Consider the following 21164-nt stretch of genomic DNA (forward strand, 5'->3'; position numbering starts at 1 on the left):
CGGAATCTCAAGTGTGAAAGGGATTCTGATGATTCCCTTAAATCATCCTAGTCGTTTTTTGCAAGTGTTTTGATTTTCAAGTGAGTATTTATTAAGACGAATTTGATAAATTTAACAAAAACTATTTATCCTAAATTGTAATTTTTATTATGAATTAAACCGTAAATAGCTCTTCACACGATGGTACAAACCACATTTAAGTGCTCGAAAATTCGCATCTTTTGATGGCTTTGGTATCAAAAACATTCTACGCCAGGTACACATTTTGGTTGAATACACAATTTTTGGACCAAGAATTTTTTTTCTAGGAAATAGCTTGCTTGTTTTACATTTTGATACAAATTGGGTTCATTTTTAATTTTTACGTGTACTAAAGGGTGATACGGTCCAAATGTGGTCAAGGGAAAACGCGTGTAAATCGGTGAAATCGTTTATTTAAAAAATCAAATTAAATTTCTTTTTCAAGTTTAATTAGTATAAAATTCAGGAAAAATATTCAGTTCTGCTTCCGCTTTTCCAAATCCGAATTGCCAGGCCTTACGCTGAACCCCTGCCATCAGATTTGTACAGCCACCTTGTGCACCTTCTTCGCCGCAGAAAGCCAGATTGCCTTGAACTGCTGCTCGTCCTTAGCAGTTTTTTTGGTCTTCTTAGGTTCCGCTTGACAAAAGCCCAGTATTTCTCAATTGGGCGGAGCTCTGGCGTGTTGGGAGGGTTCTTGTCCTTGGGAACCACCTGCACGTTGTTGGCGGCGTACCACTCCATGGCCTTTTTACCGTAATGGCAAGATGCCAAATCCGACCAATACAGTAGGGAACAACCGTGTTTCTTCAGGAAAGGCAGCAGACGTTTATTCAAACACTCTTTCACGTAAATTTCTTGGTTGACAGTCCCGGAAGCTACGAAAATGCTGCTTTTCAAGCCACAGGTACAGATGGCTTGCCAAATCAGATATTTCTTCGCGAACTTTGACAGTTTCATGGGCTTGAAAATATCTGCTACCTTTCCCCTTCCTTTTGCCGTATAAAACTCCTGTCCCGGAAGCTGCTTGTAGTCGGATTTGACATAGGTTTCGTCGTCCATTACCACGCAGTCAAACTTCGTCAGCATTTGGCCGTCGTATTTTGTTTATCATCGCGATTTGGAGTCAATACCTTCTTGTAAGTCGATAGTCCGGCTCATTTTTTTGGCTCGATGCACGGTTGTAGACGATACACCCAGCTTATTTGCGGCATATTTGCAGGTTAGGGTTTTGCTTGAAACTACCGGCAACTCTCTTTGTCGTCTCAGCGACTTCCGGTTTTCAATTTCCCCCCGATCCAGACTTCCTGGCTGTCGACAAACGTTCCCCAAACACTTTAATTACATTTGTAACGGTTGATTTGGCAACTTTTAGTGATTTTGCCAGCTTTGCGTGCGAGTAGCTCGGATTTTCGCGATGCGCGAGCAAAATTTTGATACGCTGCTCTTCTTTCTTGGACGGCATTTAGACAACTGAAGAGTGAATTTCAAAATCAAAAAAGGAGCAACATTCTACACACACACACCTTCAAAATGAGGGGTGTTTATGTTTTTTAAATGCAAAATTGAAAGAAATATATCAAGTTGATATTGACCAAATTTTGACCGTATCACCCTTTCTTGTGTATTGTAAAGTTTCAATAAAGCGATTAAATCAGGAAAACTTTTTTTTTTAATTTGATAACTTTATTAAAATAATAATGCGGGACATTTCGAGTGAAAAGCGGGACGGTGGGACATTTTCGAAAAAATAAAATAACCTGTCATCAGGGTTCAACAAAACGCACTCATTTAGACACGCGCAGAACACGTAAACCATTTCTCTCAAGCAAAACTCTTCATCGTTTGCGTGAGCTAAAAACCGGTTCAGGCTGTTTAGGCTAAATAAATTGGACAGTTTCAGACACCAATAATCGAAGCTGTACTCAAGATCTGATCAATTCCTATCAAAATCATAGAAAATTTCCAACGCAAAAAACTGAAATTTTTTTTTTAATATTTTTCATATCGCCAACAAAAAATTGTTAAAATTATCCACAGAATTATTTTGTTGTTTTATTTACAAAAAATTGAAATCCAAACAAAAATCAACAACAGGGCAAAAAAAGCAACAAAAACAACAGGGTAGAGAGTTCGAAGTTTTTGTCCGATTTTGGTCAGAAATCTGTCAGATTTTAGTCAGAAATCTGTCACGTTTTGGTAGGGAAACTAACCGATTTCGGTCTGGAAACGACCCGGTTGTTTTGACAGCTCACTCGCAAAGACTTATCGTCGTCACGAAAGTTGTGTCACCAGGGCACTGAATTTGTCCGAATTCGGTTGGATTCCTAATCTGTTTTCGGACCGATTCACAGGTTGAACGGACCGATTTTTCGATCCGGGTAGCGTATAGAATGTAAGATTACACTAGTTTACAGCATTTTTGAACTAAGTAAACTGAATGTTACTTTCAATGTAAAATCGCATGCTGAATTTGAAAATGAAATTCAAAATCTCAGAAGACCAGTTTTTGAGCCATACTTCAAATATGCAATTTTGGAAAAACAAATAAAGTACCTATATTGTTGAATGGACGAAATCAATCAGATTGTCTATTATAATTATTTATTGTTGAAATTTTGATAATTATAGTTGGTCGAGAAGCAATCAGATATATGATTGAATATAAGTGAATTGTTGTCGGAAATATAATTTATTTTTCGCAGTGTGAGCTAAAATTTGAACTAAAGTGAAGATTGTTGATTCCAAGAAATAAGAGGAATGTGAGATGTTTTTTTCTAGCTCAATCTAAAAATATTAATAAGGAAGTGATAAAAAAGTCATTTTTTCTGACTGGCTCGTCTAGCTGATTTATAAATAGTTGACTTCATTACAAGGTATAAAAACTGCCCACCACTAAAATAAACAAATGCGGTGGTAAAATCGTGCGCGAAATATTTGGACTGCTTGTGGAAAGATATTTTCAAAAATTTTGTTATGGACAGCAGAACAAACTCTTTAGCGGTCATCTGGTAGGTTTCCAACCAGAAACTTTTCGTTAACAAGTCTCGCCAGTATTTCCTGAAGATTAACAAGGAATGGCTCAAAATACAAAGAAGACTGCCTTCGAATGCGATTGTTTTCTCCGCAAAGCTCTTCAATTGGTCCCACAAAGTTTATACTCTGTTTAAGTTGGATCTGGAATCGTGCCATTACGCAAAAATGGTTCTGGAGTGATAGAAAGTCAAATATGTTGTTTTTGTGCCGAAAAATAACAATCGACTGTTTGGTATAACTTCTACCAAATTCAAAATTTTGAGTTATTTTAAAGGTAAAGCTTCAGGAAACAGCAAACGTAATCAAAAATTTCCTTGACTTGAAAAAAGGTGGTTCCAATAGATGTTTACAAAGCTTTGGCTTTGTTGTATGAAAGTTATTAGTTTCTAGCATTCCCAATGAAATTATACGGAAATATTGCAAAAAACACAGAAATTTTGCCTAAAACATAAATAGGCGCATTTAGCCCGCACGGTTTGAGGTTCGGCAATTTTGACAACATTTATAATAAAATCGATTTCTCAAAAACTGAAGGAGATTTCAACATAAAAATTACTCCAATGTATAAAAAACAGATGTCTTCTCATGGGTATATAGTTTTTGTACACATATTCGATGTTATATTTGATAAAATCAGTATTCTCCTTAATAGGCGCATATAGCTCGCACTTTCCCCTACTCCCTTTAACTCAGAAACGCATCTATTGATGTATAGTCTTCTCAGTTTGTTATCATCGCGTTTTTGTTACATCCGGGGTTTGGATGCGAAACAGTACGGTCGATAGTCTGATAGTGACCTATCACCGATGCTATGATGTCGTGTTTTTTATTTCTTTTTGGCCAAAGTTCCGTTTTTAAAAATATTCAAAATAATCCCCTAAAACCTTTCCCTTTTTAACTGTATGAAAAAAATTTAAATAAACCTACAAGATATACCTTTATGGAGTGTTTCGATAGAAGATCCAGCAGTCGATCGATGGAACTCGACATGTAGGTACGCATGCTCGAGCCTATTTCGTCACGTTCACCGTGGTGCAATTGACTAAAGCGCCGTTGTACTGATGCGGATATTGCGGGTTCAAGTCCTGTCGGTGAGCCGTTGTATCTTTTTCGAAAAATTCATGATATTTACGGCTTTTGTTCTTTCTCTTTTACGGCTTATGTTTCTCTAATACTTTCCATCACCTTTGAAAATAGAATCGAGATTGGATCGAAATCCCCTCCCACGACCTCAAACATTCCATCAGTCAGTTGCAAATGGCTCCAACGATGCTCACTGGAGCTTTTTCCATAAATGTCGTTATAGTAGAGGGTCATTGCCATTTTTAAGTCATCTCCGGTACCTCATTGTGAATTCCTCAATTTAGGAATAGACTTGTGAGTTTGACAGACGAGCTTCAAAAGCGTAAAAACAGCTTTTCACAATAACAATGGTCGATTTTGCGGAATCCGTCATGATCCAAGCCTACTGAAGCTAGGATTCTTTCCAGGGACACAGATTTGACCTTTTTCATAAAAAAAGCCGTAAATGTTTTGGTGAAATTTTGTGTGCGTGTGTTTGTGTAGAAATCTTCTGGTGACCCTCCTTGAGCAATTGGTGGTAGTGAAATGGTTCAGTTGTGAAAATCTTGGTGTTGGTGAAGAATCTCTGTGATGAGTTCTGATAGCGAGCCGCGTCGAAAGCATGTTCTTCTAGACTGAGTCGATTTGGGTTCAATTTGAAATTTCTCAAACCCTGGGGTCTTAAAAGCTTCGTTTTGGTTCAAAACTCATCCATGATTTTTTGCTGAATTTTTAAGTAACGTTTATATGAGTAAATTTGGACTTTTAGGTTTGTATGGGAAAAATGAATATTTTGTACTGAAAAATCAACATCATTTTTGTTTCTTCTGTGCAACAGAGCTGATGAATTTTATGCCAATTTATAAATTTTCCAAAGGAAATTTTCTGCTGAACAACTTTGTCGAAGACCGTAACTTCGTATCTTATAAGACAAAAAATTATTAGGTGTTTAACAGGGGTATGCCTTTTGGCATTGGTAAACAATAAAACCAATTGACACCACTGCTTGTGCCCCGCGAAGTATTGCATACAAAGAAGTCATTTAATACATCACTAGGCACTCTGCAGTGATGTCAATTGAATTTATTGCTTATCAATGAGAAAAGACATACCCCTGTTAAACATCTAATAACTTTTTTTCCTGAAGAAATACGAATTTACGATCTTCGACAAAGTTGTTCAGCGAAAAACTTCCTTAAGAGAATTTATAAATTGGCGCAAAAACCATCAGCTGGCTCGGTTTCACAGAAGAAACAAAAATGATGTTGATTTTTCAGTACAAAATAATCAATTTTCAATTTCCCATACAAACCTAAAAGTCCAAATTTACTCATATAAACGTTACTTTAAAATTCTGCAAAAAATCAAGGATGAGTTTTGAACCAGCACGAAGCTTTTAAGACCCCAGGGTTTGAGAAATTCAAAAACGACCCCAAATCGACTCAGTCTAATGTTCGATCTACTGAAAAAATGTATGGAAGTCTACAGAAGGTATTTGAGGTATTGTTGTATTTTTTTTCGGTTCATCCTTATAGCCAAGATTCCATAGAAATGATAGAATACTTCTACTATGATAGAATGATTCTATTCTATCCGATTTGGCTGCCTAATAATGGATATTAAAATTTGATGTTTCGCTGAAATCAGCGTCAGTGTTGTTCAAAGTTCAAACGATAACCGGTCAAGAAATTTGTCTAATGCACTACAGTCAAATGGGATCAATTCCCAGATAAATTCTCTTTGCAAACAATGCATTTTATTGTTTTTCAAAGAGAAGGTTAAGACCAGGTTGTGGGTGTGACTTCCACTTCACAAATCATTAAAAACAAAAGTCACACTCTAAAGCAACTTCAGACTACTAACAATTTTTAACCCTCGGCAGTTTCCTCGTTGATTCCATTCCATTCATAGATCCAGGACTTTTTCTCGTCCTTCCTGAAAACTTTCATTGAAGTAAATTGCTCTCATCTCCGGAATGGATTGTGCCCGCCCACCCTTAAGTCACCACACATTTAAACGAGTACGCAAACCACTTCAGAAACCAATGTGATTGACATTGCTGTCATTTATCATTTGGCTCGGGCGATTGGTGGCCACAAACAACAAAGGTGACACACATTTATTTTGCCTTTGCCCCCTGCAGGGTGTGTGACCTTTTTTTTGCTTTCTCTCAATCAATCTCAAAACAAACGAAAAGTTGAAATCCGTTATCAAGCAGGTTGTTTCATTCGGAAATCCTGAACGATTGAACGATGATGTGTACTGAAAACTGTGTCGCCTACCTGAGTTTTTTATCGTTTCGATTGAAGAGCTTTTCATCCAGGTATTTGTTTATTCATTTTATGCTAATTCGATCCATTTGATCGTTTTCATTAGGTCTGGTTGTGAATCAAATTGGGAGGGATTTATGATTCAATTCCATCTGATTCATTGTACTGTACTTTTGAATAAATGGAGTTGCCACACGGGAGAATTGTTTCCCGTTTTTTCGTGTTGAGAGTAGACATAAATTTTATCGTTCGAAAGAAGTGGATCAGTTGAGCTTAGCATAATTTCCAATGACTCAATGGAGAGGAGATTGTGTAGGAATGATGGAAAACTTGGAATGTTGGAAAACAGCATAAATAAAGCAACATTTAGCATTTGAACAGCAAACAACAAACCAACTTGGACGCGACTTTTTGCCTAAGTTTATTAATATTTCTAACGGAAATAGCATCGACATTCATCGTCTTGTCTTGTGAATGCTACCATGCGAACGGAAATACATACATGACGATGGTACCATCTGGAATTGCAAGTATATCATAATCAAATCAGAATAAACATTGAAAGTAAATTTCGCAGCTGGGTGAATGGAGGAGGTGGGCAGATCTTTATCAACTAAAGTTTGCTTCTTGGCACGAGTTATGGCATATGCGACATTAAACATATACCTACCCCTTCTGCGCTTCTGAATATGGCATTCGTAGGAAAATAAAATCGAAACATCCTCGATCGACGTTGTCGTCTTTGTCGTTTATTTGCGTTTGCAATGCTAGACATTAAATTGTACCACGACGACGGGGTATAAAATAATATCGTTAACCTTTTACAAGGCTGCGGTAAATTTTCCAAACCAAACAGACTCGATTCGGTCTAAATTTTTCCTCATCGGTAACGTGACAGAACGACGTTTCGATAGCCTAATTTAGGACGTCACTCTGCTCTTTCGAAGGGAAACTATCGATACAACAGAAAATCTAAAAATATAACGGCAATAATAGTGGTTGCCTAAATTAATAAAGATGTTATGAAGCTGAGAGTGGGTTGAGCCCAAACAAATGGACTTGCCTTCATAATTTTAATTGATGTTTAAATTTACTGACAGATTAATACAATAAACAAGCTCTGGGAAAAAATAATGGTTAGTTTGAACTATTTGCTCCCACGATGTTTGGGCCGTATTAAAAACCCATTTTTAGGGTGAACAGGGATAAACTTGAGACTTGAGACACTAGATATTTTTTCAAAATGGTTATTTAAGGGATATGTATAAACTAGTGAATAAACACAAATCCGGGCCGGGAAAATCCGGGTTATTTTACCTAAAAATCTGGAAAAAAATCCAGGCTTTTGATTTCAAAATTTTCAACCGAAAAATTCGGGAAATATCCGGACAAATTTGGTCAAAATCAAGGAATTTCTCAACAAATTTAGAAAAAAAAACTCCTGAAAAAAATATTTTTTTATAAAACGCAGATTTAAAATTGCGGAAGGTTTCGAAAAATCCTTGCATGATTATTTTTATAAAACTCGCTCAAAAAATTTCGTTTTTGACGCATAAATAAAAAAAATTACAACGAATCTTTTTTTTTCTGTTGATTTTGGCAAATAGAATAAAAATTCGAGGAAAATTCGGGCATTTTTTTAATGAAATTCGGGCAACCGGGCCGGACCGGACTTTTCCCAAATTTTGTATTAAATATCTGGGCAATCTGACAAGCTTAGTATAAACAGCTGTCATGATTTTTGGAAATTTCTTCCAGAACTGCAAAAAACGCTCTTACACTAAGAAATTACAGAGAGATCCTAACTGTAATGACCATATAGAAACTCTTTGTTTTTTTATTATTTTGTAGTCCGTTTGTTTTTTGGGGCCCTGAAAAGGACCGTTTGATTTGGTCCTACCCTCGATTTGGTTCTGAAAAGGAACGTTTATTTCAATTTTTTCCATGATTTTCAGAAAAAAAAGTTAATCATTACTATAATAATACTGCATCAGTTACTACACGGAAAAAAATAGAAACTAAAAAATTGGAAATAAAACGTAAAACGTGTATAACAGGTAAAGGGGCCCTCATGAAATAATTTCTCGAATATTTTCTTTTTAAAGAGCGTACTTGAAAAAATGCAACACTTTGATTTGTGAATAACTTTTGAACGTGTTGATGGAAATTGATGAAACTTTCAGCGAAGCTACCTAGTTATTTACATGTAAAAATTTTTGTGACGTTTTGTCTAGTCGTTTTTGAAATAGCATCCTAATAAAAGAAGTTTTTCGACTTTTAATTTTGAGAACCATTCGCGCCATCTATAATACATACTATGGACCACCCAACAAACCTTTAAGCAACATCATAAGCCGAATAATTGGTGAATTAAAGCACTCGAGTGCCTGTAAGCCGTACAGCACTTTTTAAAGTGCCAATAGGCACTGGTGGGAACAAGCATGGAAATAAGCCCTATATTTATTCGTAACAGTGCTTTAGGGCTTCCATGCCCTGCAAATAGTGGGGCTAGTGGGTTAAACGTCATTTGAAGAAAAGAAAAAAAATCTAGAAATTTCTTTACTTTGAATCGTGCTTTACGAGGGCGAAGAAATGTAAGTATTTTGGTTCCAATCCATCTTTCCTTTTCAGCATTTAAGATGGCCTTGGGCATCATGATGAAACAACAGGCGCGAAAGGATTTCGAATGGTTTCGCTTAACCTGGATTTTGGGCATTTGGAAACAACTGGTTCGGTTCTTTCAACCAGGTACTTGAGTGTCCATATTTTAAAAATTTCAGCCAAGTGAAAAAAAATGTACAACAGTGCGCGTACTAAAAGTATTAAACTGTGAATGTGAATAATGAATATATCTGTATTTAACTAAAAAATGAAAACTGCAATTATTGTTCATTTTAATAGATTTAATTTCGATAGAGGGAAATGATATCTCGTTTGCTTAAATTGGCAAAATTTTCCACTATTCTTGCGTTGTCTCGATTGACCATGGAGCAAAGGCGCTTACAAATGAAAGGTCGAAAAAGTTCTGAGTTCAATTCCTCACTTCTTCCGCAATGTTTCAATCTTTAAAAAAATAATTATCGACTTGTTTAAAAAAGGGTGAGGGAGAAAAGAAACGGAATAAGCGGGAAACAGACAGAAAACATGAACAGATTTTTATTTTTGTTTTTTTTTACCAGTGAGTTGTACCCACTGGCAAAATATTTTGACAGTACCTCATAGGCCGTATATCAGTCGAATTGCAGGCCAAAAGCGGCTTTTAATCAACACTTGAAAGGAATGTAGAGCTATTTGGCTCAGTCAAGCCTTTTCTATGTCCAGCTAAAATGCCTTAAATAAACTTCAGGCCATTTATCAGGGCTTATTGGTTACTTGGGCAGTCTTTTTTTATATCAAGGCTATTCTTGATTACGTTTACTATATCCTGAAGCTTGACCTTCAAAATAACTCAAAAATTTCTAATTTTCTCGAAGTTATGACAAATTTTGCCAGTTTCCTCCTTTGGTACAAAAACAGTAAATTTGACTTTTAATCACTCCACCACAGTTTCCGCGTAATGGCACTATTCCAGATCCAACCATAACAGAGTAGGGGAAAACTGTACAGAACACACCAGTTAAGCTTTAACGCTATTCACAGCGCTTAAAAATCGTGTAAAACCGAATTGAACGTTTACGACGATTCAGGAATTTATTTTACGTCTTACTAGAAAGAAAATAACGATAAAACCTCAAATTTGATGATTTGTTAAAAACTATCAGCTAGAGAGCACACCGTGGGGTAGATCGCCGAAACTAGTGGACAGAACGCACAATACCGGAAGGGTGGTCAGACACAGAATAATGATTATATGGAATATAATGATTGTTACATCAAGTGTTTAGTATGCTTTGGCAAAAATGCATTTGTTATTGATAAACGTATCGAAAATATCGACGAGAACGGCTTTTCCGGGAAGCTGATCAGACTGATCAAGGCGACGATGGATGGAACGCAGTGCTGTGTGCGGATTTCGGGTGAATTGTCGAGTTCATTCGAATCGCGCAGGGGGCTTCGACAAGGTGATGGTCTATCCTGCATGATGTTCAACGTGGCGCTAGAAGGTGTTATTCGACGAGCGGTGGGCGAAATGCGGGGCACGATTTTCAACAGATCCAGTCAACTTATCTGCTTTGCCGATGACATTGATATAGTCGGCAGATCATCTGCGGCGGTGGAGGAGATCTACCGCAAACTGAAACGCGAAGCAGGAAGGATTGGGTTGATGATTAATACGTCCAAGACGAAGTACATGCTGGCCTGCGGATCCGAGACCGACCGAACCCGCTTGTCCAGTAATAACAAGGTCACGATCGACGGCTACGAGCTGGAGATAGTCGAAGACTTTGTCTATCTCGGCTCACTGGTGACCGCAGACAATGACACCAGCCGTGAGATCCGGAGGCGAATTATCAGCGGAAGTCGTGCCTACACAGATAAAAAAATGTAATGTTACATTGCACGGAATTTTAAATTTTTGATCCCGGGAATAAAAATCGCTCGAAATGACATGTAAAAACGAAAACAAATATTCACAGTATAGAAAATTTATGTAATCTTACATGTAAGAGCATGGGTAGAAAGGAACCGGGGGTTTTCATGTAATTTGAAAGGTTATTTCATGTAAACCTCCGTTTACTGAGGAAAAAATGTAACAGTGTAGTACACGGGAATTTACATTTTTATTCATCAAAATATCAACCCGCGAAAAATCATGTAAACATCGTGTGAATAATGTCGGAAAGGAAATATTACATGTCATAACATCTGAAAAGAATTACATGCCATTGCGTGGGTCCTTAACGGCCTAAGTAACGGCCATGTTTTTCATTACTGTTTTCGATCTATTCGCTACCAGATTTTCTCTTTGAATTTGGACTGAAATTTAATGAAATGAAGTGCAATTTTGTGCGAACTTGCCGCTGCGCCATAATAAATAGTGAATTTTGATTAATTGATTGGTTTATAAATAGGTTAAAATGTGTAAAGCTCTGGATGTTCCGGATGAAATGTTTCCAGATTAGAATAAGAAAAGGATTCCTTTTTTCTTAATTAGAGTGATACTTTTGCTGTAAAATAACTTCGTTCGGATTAAAAATATTCCTATATTGAATTCAGCATTCGCACTTAGCAATATATTCAAACAAACCCCGTGGTTTGAGGTGTGTGACAGCGATTTACTGCAATTGAAAGAAACAGGTAAATTTTCGATGGAATAGATTTTGTCATATTCAGATTTTTAAAATTATTTTTGCCTTTCAGAATCTCAGGTATTGGGAAATCTAATACATATATTAAATTACTGCGGAAGGATTAGACAGAATGGCCGATTACACACGAGACCCTACGTATGAGCATATATCTTAGGCTGAAAAACATTAAAAATTGGTTGCATAAAAACTGTAGCTCGACATTCCGGAGGTGAGTGTGTTTAAACAGATTTCCACTAAAACTTGGATCAATTTAAGAACAATCCCAGAGTTTTTCTTCAAAATTCTACAATGGAGATTTAGATCAAAATAAAAATCCTCCTTTGGTTTTCTTAGAATTGACGTTTGTCAACTCCAAATTAGTCAGGAATGCCGGAAGTCATCCGCAAAGGTTCTTGCGATTCTTTGTCAATTGGTATGGAACATTTTCATTCACGTAAGGCTACGCCAATGAACTTTTAAGCGCATAACAATGGGACTGACGGTGGTAATGCAACCTCTGTTAATCATGCACATCAAACTGAGTAGTTTCTTTTTAAAAATCTGAAAACTCCAGAATGAAATAAACTATGCCAAAGTTTATGGTATCACTTTGTTCAACACAAACAGAACAGATTCTTATTCAAAATTAGGCTGATTCTACAGAACTGCTTACTGCTTACTCGATGAAAATCACATATGGTCCCGTGCAAAAGCTTCTAATAAATCACCTTTTTTTCGTGTTTCTTACCTAGTTGACTCAGATTCTCAGCTTTTTCTGGATTCCTAATGAATTTTTGTGAACTACGATGTGGCATAAAAAATCAAATCTACAAATAAATCATAAAATACACATCATAAATGTGACGAGTGCATAGAAAAAACACATAAAAGGTAGGCTTTCTAGAAGAGTTTGCATGTATTGGAGAAGAGTCCAATTTTCTATTGATGGATCAATCTCGTATATCACTATGTTTATGTACTTCGCATTCTCATGAACAGTACTTTTTCAAAAAATTGTTTCTTAAAATGAAATTATTTAAAAAAATAATGGTAAATATCTTAACATGAAAACATTTTGTGGAAGATATCATACAAGCCATTCATAGTTTTATTACCAACACATCCTAAAGCATCTGAATGGCCTACCTTCTGCATTGTGATATACATTTTCTGCACAAGACCTACTTTTTGTAGGGTTCAACAATTCTGTCAAATTTAGACACGATTAAACCCTCTTCCTCAAATTACGGTTTTGGCTTGTAATCTTATAATTTTCAAATAAGTGTTAAATAAGTGTATTTGTTATTTTGTTTAATTTATTTCCTGAGTAAACTATAGATGCTGGTGGTACGCATTCTATTGCACCTAAATTTATTGTTTGAATATAATTGGTTACTTATATTTAGGTGATTGTGCAAATAGAAATTCCGATTTTTTTTACTTTTCGACAAAATACTGAACATTTTTCGAAAATAGTTGTAATTGTTTAAGATAAAAACTCGTGCCAGAGCCAAACAAAATTAACAAAACGATTGTTTTCTAGATAATGCATGCTCAGTTTGATCAAATTAGTGAACCTGTTCTGTGCAAAACTTTCCTAAAGACTATATATAGTTTCAATAATGATTATTCTGTAGAAACATAATTTTTTCCTGCACATTGATCGATGATTTGATCAGACCAATTGGAAATTTGACATTTTTCCTAAATTTTTCCCCCGTATATATTTAGTAATGATACTTATTTCAACGTTCTATGTTAATCCTCTTGTGTCTTAATTTCTTTGATATTTAACTGCTGTAAAATCATTAAAGAAAGACACATAAATTTATTGTCTAAGGATTTTTCGTACAGAGACTATTGGGTTTCATGTTCAAGCTGTTTGCAAGCTTCTCATTTCAAAATTAAAGTTAAGAACTAGAAGAAAAGCTTCACAGGCGTACTCAAAACCCGTAGAACTGTTCCCAGTCTTCGATGATTATGAGTTCTTGAACTTTATTTTGATCTCAAATCAAGAGAAAAATAGATGTAAATTTTGAGTCATAGAATGAAACTGGTTTGATCTTAAGCCAAACTTAATTTTGAGTTTTGAATAGGGAGCGTGTACCCTACTTCTGACAAAGTTTGAGGGGTCAAACTTACTAGTTGTCGGATTCGGTGAAACCATGACACTGAAACACAACACACGTCTATCGTCTAAGGAATTCGTCAATAGACTGACTGTGTACGTTGGTCGTTGCTCGTTGGTCGTTTTTCCGTTATTCGTTAATTTTCACTCAGGCACTCATGCGGCTCCCGCATATTGCACGCTTAGAAAGGAATCAGCAATCAAATCCATTTTCTACATTGATATTTCTAATTTGCTCATCTGTATCCTACAATCTCCCTTGCCCCTACTCTCCAATAAAAGTATAAGGAGGTGTAAAAATAGGAGCTCACTATGCATAAGATAAATAATAGCATCTAATTGTATTATTAAAGAATTCAACCTACTTTCAAGCAAGATATCCAATGCGTTTTCGTTAAACATTTTCATAAACTAAATTTTTCACAATGACTGAATTTCAATCATTTTTCAGCTGCTCATAAATAGTAGTCTTTTTTTGCCTCGGGAAACTGCTCCATTCGCAGTCATAAACTTCTGAAAGTATCTTTTATTTATTCATGTATACTCACATATTATAAGTTTTGTTGGCTACAAACAGATTACACCACTTACCAACACGTGTTATAATTAAAATTACTGTGTATTACATTGGATAGAAATTGAATCAATTTTGAATATTTTCCATAATTTTTGTGATAGTTATTTATTAAGCCACATCTACAGGTTTGCACCGTAGCGTGTGGTTCAAAATGTAACGCAAGTAACGTGTTGTTTTGAAACTGGACTAGAGCCAATGCGAATTAGGTAACGTATTTATATTTACATCAGTAAAAGCACACGCTCTTTTATTTTAACTCAAAATTAAGTACGACCGAGGTTCAAAACATAGTTCGATTCTATGAACTTAAAGTTAAGTACCCTTTTTCCTCCTTGCGATGGTTCAAAATGGAGTTCGAACTGCGAACTCAAAATTGATCCTTTTTTTTCCTACGGCGAGGGAGCAAAGCTGAGTTCGACCTTATGAACTAAAAATTGAACTCTCTTTGTTGGACTGAAAACACTTAGCGAGTTCAGTTCGAACCGGAACAGCAATCAACGAACACGTCGCAAAATTTGGTCGTTCCGGAACAATTACCGGAAGACTATGAAGGAACTTCATAATGGAATGCATATTCACCGTGTCAGCGTAAAATTCTGTCCGTCATTGTCACCATACGGTTAGCGGCTTGGAATGTCCGGAAACTTCCAGATGTTGTTTACTTCCCGTAGGAAGTAACATCCGGAAGTTTTCTTTGACCGGAAGTGTCAAAACTTTCTACCGCTCTGTAATTGCAATGCATTGTACCGGAACAACAACATCCGGGTACAACAAATTTTAATCATCCTTTAATTCCCTGAAAATAAGCTACCCTCGAAAAAAAGGATTAATTCGAGTTCGGCAGCCGAACTTAGTATTGAGTATGCCTATTAGAACTTAGTTTTGCTATTGCCCATACAAACTCAAAGTTGAGGGAAGCCACTGAAGTGCTGTTTTGAACCAAAACTACTTAATTTTGAGTTTAAAAAAAAGAGCGTGCAGATTCAAATCGAACGGGTTAAAATTTAGCGACGGATTATCATCACTTAACGGATCAAGCAGCAGCCAACTGATGATACTGAAGACGGAATAAACTAAGCTGCACCGGGACGCTTAAAGATTTTAACTGGACACCGAATTCACCAGGAGGATATGGATTCTCTTCGATATAGTGGAACAATTCGAAGACTACGAGTGCCTATCCACAAGTACCGAACAACTTGTTCTTACTTTTTTTCTTCAACGTTTACTAGAAAGGAAGTGGTATGTAAAGGTGGGTAAGAGCATTATCTCCTCAAGACTATATTGCACTCAACTAAGGGAAACTAGCCGGTCCCTGAATGCATTTCTGCTAACATTCAAATATAAGATCCGACACTTCAAAGTTTCGTATTCCGATCCCAAATTATGGATTTTAATAGCGAGTTTCAGATTCACATATCAAACTTTGTATTTTTAAAGATTAAATTTCAGATAGTATTTCACTGACTCAGTTTCAAACTCAATCCACATCTCCAGACTAAGACCTTCAGTTTTGTCCATAATGAAGGTTTGGACTCCTGACATCAATTGAGGCCTCAATAAAGTTCAATTTCATTTTAGACCTCACACGCAGCTTAGAGTTAAGATAAATGTAGTTATTAAACTTCAACACCGTATGTGAATTCAAATTAATATTGACTTTAAAGTTTAAATTAAGATCTCACATTTTGAGTTCAGATTCAGTTCTCAGAATAAAATTTCAGATTTTGTTTCTGATATAAATATTTCATGAGTATTCTTATACTATATTATTTAATAAGTTACCTTACTCAGACTCAGATTCAATATCTTATTCAATGTTTGACTTCCAGTCTAGAATAACAAATCCAGACTTAGACTTCATATTTCAAATCCTTCTGACATGAATTCAGTACTCAAACTTAGAGACGTAGTTTGCGATTACCATTCATACTAAATTGCATCCCATACAATTCAGCCTCAGATTTACTGAACTTCACATCAGATATATTAAGAATTTTCAAACGCAACCTCTCAGTACGGAGGTTCAGGATCAATAGTATAATCTCAATTCAATCTTAAGATTATTATTTCAGGGAATTATTACAAATTCTGATTTCTTTTGTTCGGGCTTAGATCTCAAGAGAGAATCATCAGATCTGAGTAGTATTCAAATCTCAAGTTTACTCTTTAGATTCAGACATGAAAATCATTTTTTAATTAATTAATTCAATTAATGATTTCTACCAATAGCCTTGTATGGAATAACAGGCAATGTTTAGTAAGTGCTTAAATTTACTTCTAAACACTTTTTTTTCAAGATTATTTAGAAATGTTCATCTATTCATTACTTTTTTTTGATAACGTTTGTTCATCATTCTCAACATCTTGGATCTGCTTAGCTTAGATTTTTTTAAAGTCCCTACTCTCTTTATCTTTAATTCAGACTTAGATATCACAAGCATTCTACAACAGATTGCAAGGTGAAACTTCAGATCTCGCATTCCGATTTTTGATTTATTTCTCAGATTCGAACTCAAGGCTCATATTAAAATTATACTATCAAACCTTCTCCGACTATCATTCAATGTTGAAATTTCAGTCTTTTTAAATGTGACTTTCGAACTAAGTGCTTCCTGACTTTCAAGATTCGATTAACTTTAACAATTACTAAAATTTACATGTCAGACATGAAGAAATTAATTCGTCCTTTAAAAAAATGAATTTTATTCAATGTTTATAGAAACCATCCTTTTTTTTCTATAAGATATTATTATTAATATATTTTTGTTTATCAACAATCTTATTTAAATTTAGGTCAGTGTCAAATTTCAGATTAACGCTTCTGAATGAGTATGGAGGTTTTCAGACACATAATATAAATTTTAATCTCAACTCATGCGTTATGTTTGGAATTAAATTTCAGATATTATTAAGTTTAACCCAATATCACGGATATAAATTCTGACGATTCCTCTTTATTGTGTTTATAAAACGTATGTTCGTCATCGAATTAACATTATCATATTATTTGCGAAGATTAGAGTAATATTCTGAATTCTAATAAAACAAATATCGAGTTATTCATTTAGAATGCTTCATCAAATTGATGCTCACCATACCATACTTATTTCTAATTAGTCATATTTCAAATTTTAAGTTGTCAGCTTGAATTCTTGAACAAATGAAGTCTACCAGTCGGGTGTAGTACTTAGTTTTCTTTTTCTTTTTTTTATTGTTTATCTTCGCTAGGAGTTCCAGAACTATTACTTGTTTTTCAAAACTTGTTATCCTCACGTGTAACTTTTTTTCTAATAGTTTTTTTTTTAAATTGTTTTTGTTGTAAAAACTTCATTTTTTTTTTCTTGTATTTTCAGAACTTCGCCTTCCCATCGAAGCCCTTTATAAAAATCTATAACAATATATTTTTTCATCTTACTTTTTGGATCTTCGCCTTCCCATCGAAGTCCATCATTCATTTTATTTATTATTTTTTTAACTTTCACCAGGATCTTCGCCTTCTCATCGAAGTCCTGTATCATTTTTTTCATAGCAATTTTCTTTTTCTTTTTTTTTATTTATCAATTTTGGATCTTCGCCTTCCCATCGAAGTCCTTTATCATTTTTTTTTCAATGCAATTTTCTTTTTTTCTTTTTTTTTCATCAATTTTGGATCTTCGCCTTCCCATCGAAGTCCATTTATTTACTTTTAACGGGAACTTCGCCTTCCCATCGAAGTCCCATAATTCAATTACTTTCTTTTTTTCTATAAAAATTAGTTTGCAAGGATCTCCGCCTTCTCATCGAAGTCCTTTTTCTAGTACGTTCTCTTGATATAAGTTACTCGTGGTTTTCTTTTCGTTTCATTTTCCACAATACTCACCTGATCCGTGGAGTCACAACTGCGCCATTGTCGGATTCGGTGAAACCATGACACTGAAACACAACACACGTCTATCGTCTAAGGAATTCGTCAATAGACTGACTGTGTACGTTGGTCGTTGCTCGTTGGTCGTTTTTCCGTTATTCGTTAATTTTCACTCAGGCACTCATGCGGCTCCCGCATATTGCACGCTTAGAAAGGAATCAGCAATCAAATCCATTTTCTACATTGATATTTCTAATTTGCTCATCTGTATCCTACACTAGTTAGGGTAGTTTTGATTTTCAGTGATCCCAGGGGTAAAAAACAGAAGAAAAAAACGCTCAAATGTCAAATTTATCTGATTAAATCACCGACCAGTGAGCAGGTATCAAATTTAGTTTCATTAGAATGATCATTCTTAAAACTGTTTTTTAAGTCTTCGAGAGAGTTTTACATTAGATAAGTTTACAAGTTTCACTTTACTGAGCATGCCTCATCTATGAAACAAAAGCTTTGTTGATTTTGTTTGGTTCCGGCACGAATTTTTATCAAAAACGATTACAAATCTTTTCAAAAAATTCTCATTTTTCTGTCGAAAAGTAAAAAGAAATGCTGCAAAAATGCAGCGAATTTCTTTTTGCTTGAACTGTATCAGTGACCTTACAATCTCCGATTTTAATTTGACGTCGAAAAACTTAATTTATTTTATTTGTTATAGATTTGTTCTGAGCTAATAAATGCAGAAATTTGTGAGTGCTTACGGTTGACTACTTAGTTGTTCTGTGTTATTTAAAACAAATTTTAGCTAGGTTGATTTTAAATCAAAAGCTATTAATCAAATATTATTATTTTCAGACTACAACTCAATTGGATACCATTGCGTCCGGTTCTGTCCACCTATATAGGAAAAAAATATATAACTTTGAATGGGAAAGACCTCTCAAACCTTTACCCGGACATAAAAGGCATTGGAATCGTGAGTAAACATTCATCCTGAATTTCATTTTTCATTAACAACTATTAGGCAATAGTGAAATTTCCAGCAATTCCCAAATTAACATTCAGAAAGTCAATTTCTTAGCATTTTTGTTCAGGTTATTAAGTTATAAAATCCCCGAATTTCTTATCTTATGAGGACTACAATGTCAGTGTTAGTATAGATTTATAATTTCACTTTTAGAATCCAAATATACTTCATATTTCGACACATTAACAACTGGAGGTCGCTGTACACCTCAGGTGAAAATAAAAATTATTTTGTCAATTATTTGAAAAAAAAAGCAACAGAAACAAGCTTTATAACATGGTGAAACAGATAGGGAACAGTTCAAAGATGATTTTTTCTAGTGTTTAAAACCTCTTACAAATGTGTTTATTCCGTTTCACGTGATTTTCACCGCGGAAGTTTCTCATATAGGAAGAATCGAAATGAAATCATTTTTGAAAAGTTTTCACTGAGATCGGTTCGAATTTCATCTTTAAAGTTTTCTTCATCGATTCCATCTTGTTTTACAAAGCCAATATGTGTCGCTTTTTTTTATTATTGACGAAATAAGATTTTTACATTTTCACGAGCTTAACAGTAAATTTTGGTATTTGAATTTTAATTTCTTTTTTCGTTTAGATATTTTCAAGATTGCTGAACATTTGTTGTATTTTTGCACAGAAGAAATTTCGAGTAGAGTAGTTCCATAATTTATATCTTTTAAAGATAACACATTGCAAAATTCAATAAAATTATAAAAGCTTCCATTTTTCACGAAACTAAAAATAGTTATAAATTTTACAGATCTATGTTTGCAAGAAAGAAACAATCAGGATCAACGGTGGCCTGCACAGCAACAGCAACCTTAAATTGCTTTGCACGAATGATGTTGGTGTTGTTGGCACTCGTGAGGCTATTAAAAAGACCGTCAGCATCGAATCGCAAAAAAAAAATATTGAGAACTAAGTTCAGTTTATAGAAGTGAAGGACAATAAACCAAAATTAATAAGTTTAATAGGATTACTATACCATTCGATATTTTGTTACAAGTTCGCCACTATCGCTTTTTGTCAGAATAATCACGCGATCGATGATTTTAAGGGAATCGACAAGCTGGCAATCGATGACTATGTCAGCTTAAACTCAAGTGTGCTCAACCATAAGCTCATAATAATAAAATGGCACGTAGCAAATTTCATGGTATGATGCTCAAGGCATCTTTTAATTTAAAGTAGCATCAGAGCGAAAGTTGCATTATCCTAACATAAACTGTATTGACTTAATGTATAGATTCTACTTATAACTAAGCACCTGTTTGTTCCTTGGTACCGCTGCCAACAAGTCAGCTCACTCTGCTCACAGTCGACGGGGCCCCGGTCTCGAATACTGGTTCAAACGGCTACATGCAGTCAGCTCACTGTGTGAATCAATGAAGGATGCGTGCAAACCCTATGCTCACGTTCACACTAGCACGGCTCTCTTCCACTCAACTCAATCACGGCTATGTCACTTCCTACGTTCCTGTCCTCCTTCATGCATACATGCTCGACTTCGGTACATGCGATCCCATGCGTTCATGCGTAAGGCTGAGCAAAACGTTTCATGATGATGCGGATTGATGATGATAATATCGTGTCTCTCCGATCATGCTCCGTTCACAATCCTTCAGTAATGCACGCACGTGCTTAGTTGCTCTCTGGAGATATGCCTTCCATGTAAACACTGGCGTCGCTGGCGCAAGAGAAGGTAGGAGGTTACCACAGTTGATTGTGTCCACGCAATCTAGGTGATGACGTTGCCGCCCTTCAGGCGTTTCCTACGGGCGTCAGAGCCGATTCAGAAAAAAGGCCCTAAGAGAATTTTGTTAGTTTCATGCAGATCATGATATGTGAACAATGCACATCCTACCTCTATCGAGGACCTTTTTCGCACTATTCGAGTCCACCAGTTTCCGTGCTTGATCACGCTGCTCTAGCTCACAACGTTCACCTGTGTTTGATAAAATCCATT

General features: G+C 35.4%; 1 protein-coding gene and 1 long non-coding RNA gene across 2 annotated transcripts in view; one reads left to right on the forward strand and one right to left on the reverse strand.

Annotated features, from left to right (window-relative positions):
• Window positions 1–21164, reverse strand: part of LOC129755141 (adipokinetic hormone/corazonin-related peptide receptor variant I-like) — a 294680-nt gene that overhangs the window by 209755 nt on the left and 63761 nt on the right. The window lies entirely within an intron of this gene.
• On the forward strand, window positions 15389–20248 carry LOC129755145 (uncharacterized). Its single transcript, XR_008739196.1, has 3 exons — window positions 15389–15577; window positions 19025–19145; window positions 19959–20248. It is a non-coding gene; the product is annotated as an uncharacterized LOC129755145 (long non-coding RNA).

The sequence above is a fragment of the Uranotaenia lowii genome, chromosome 3, assembly GCF_029784155.1.
Source record: "Uranotaenia lowii strain MFRU-FL chromosome 3, ASM2978415v1, whole genome shotgun sequence".
Lineage (NCBI taxonomy): Eukaryota > Metazoa > Arthropoda > Insecta > Diptera > Culicidae > Uranotaenia > Uranotaenia lowii.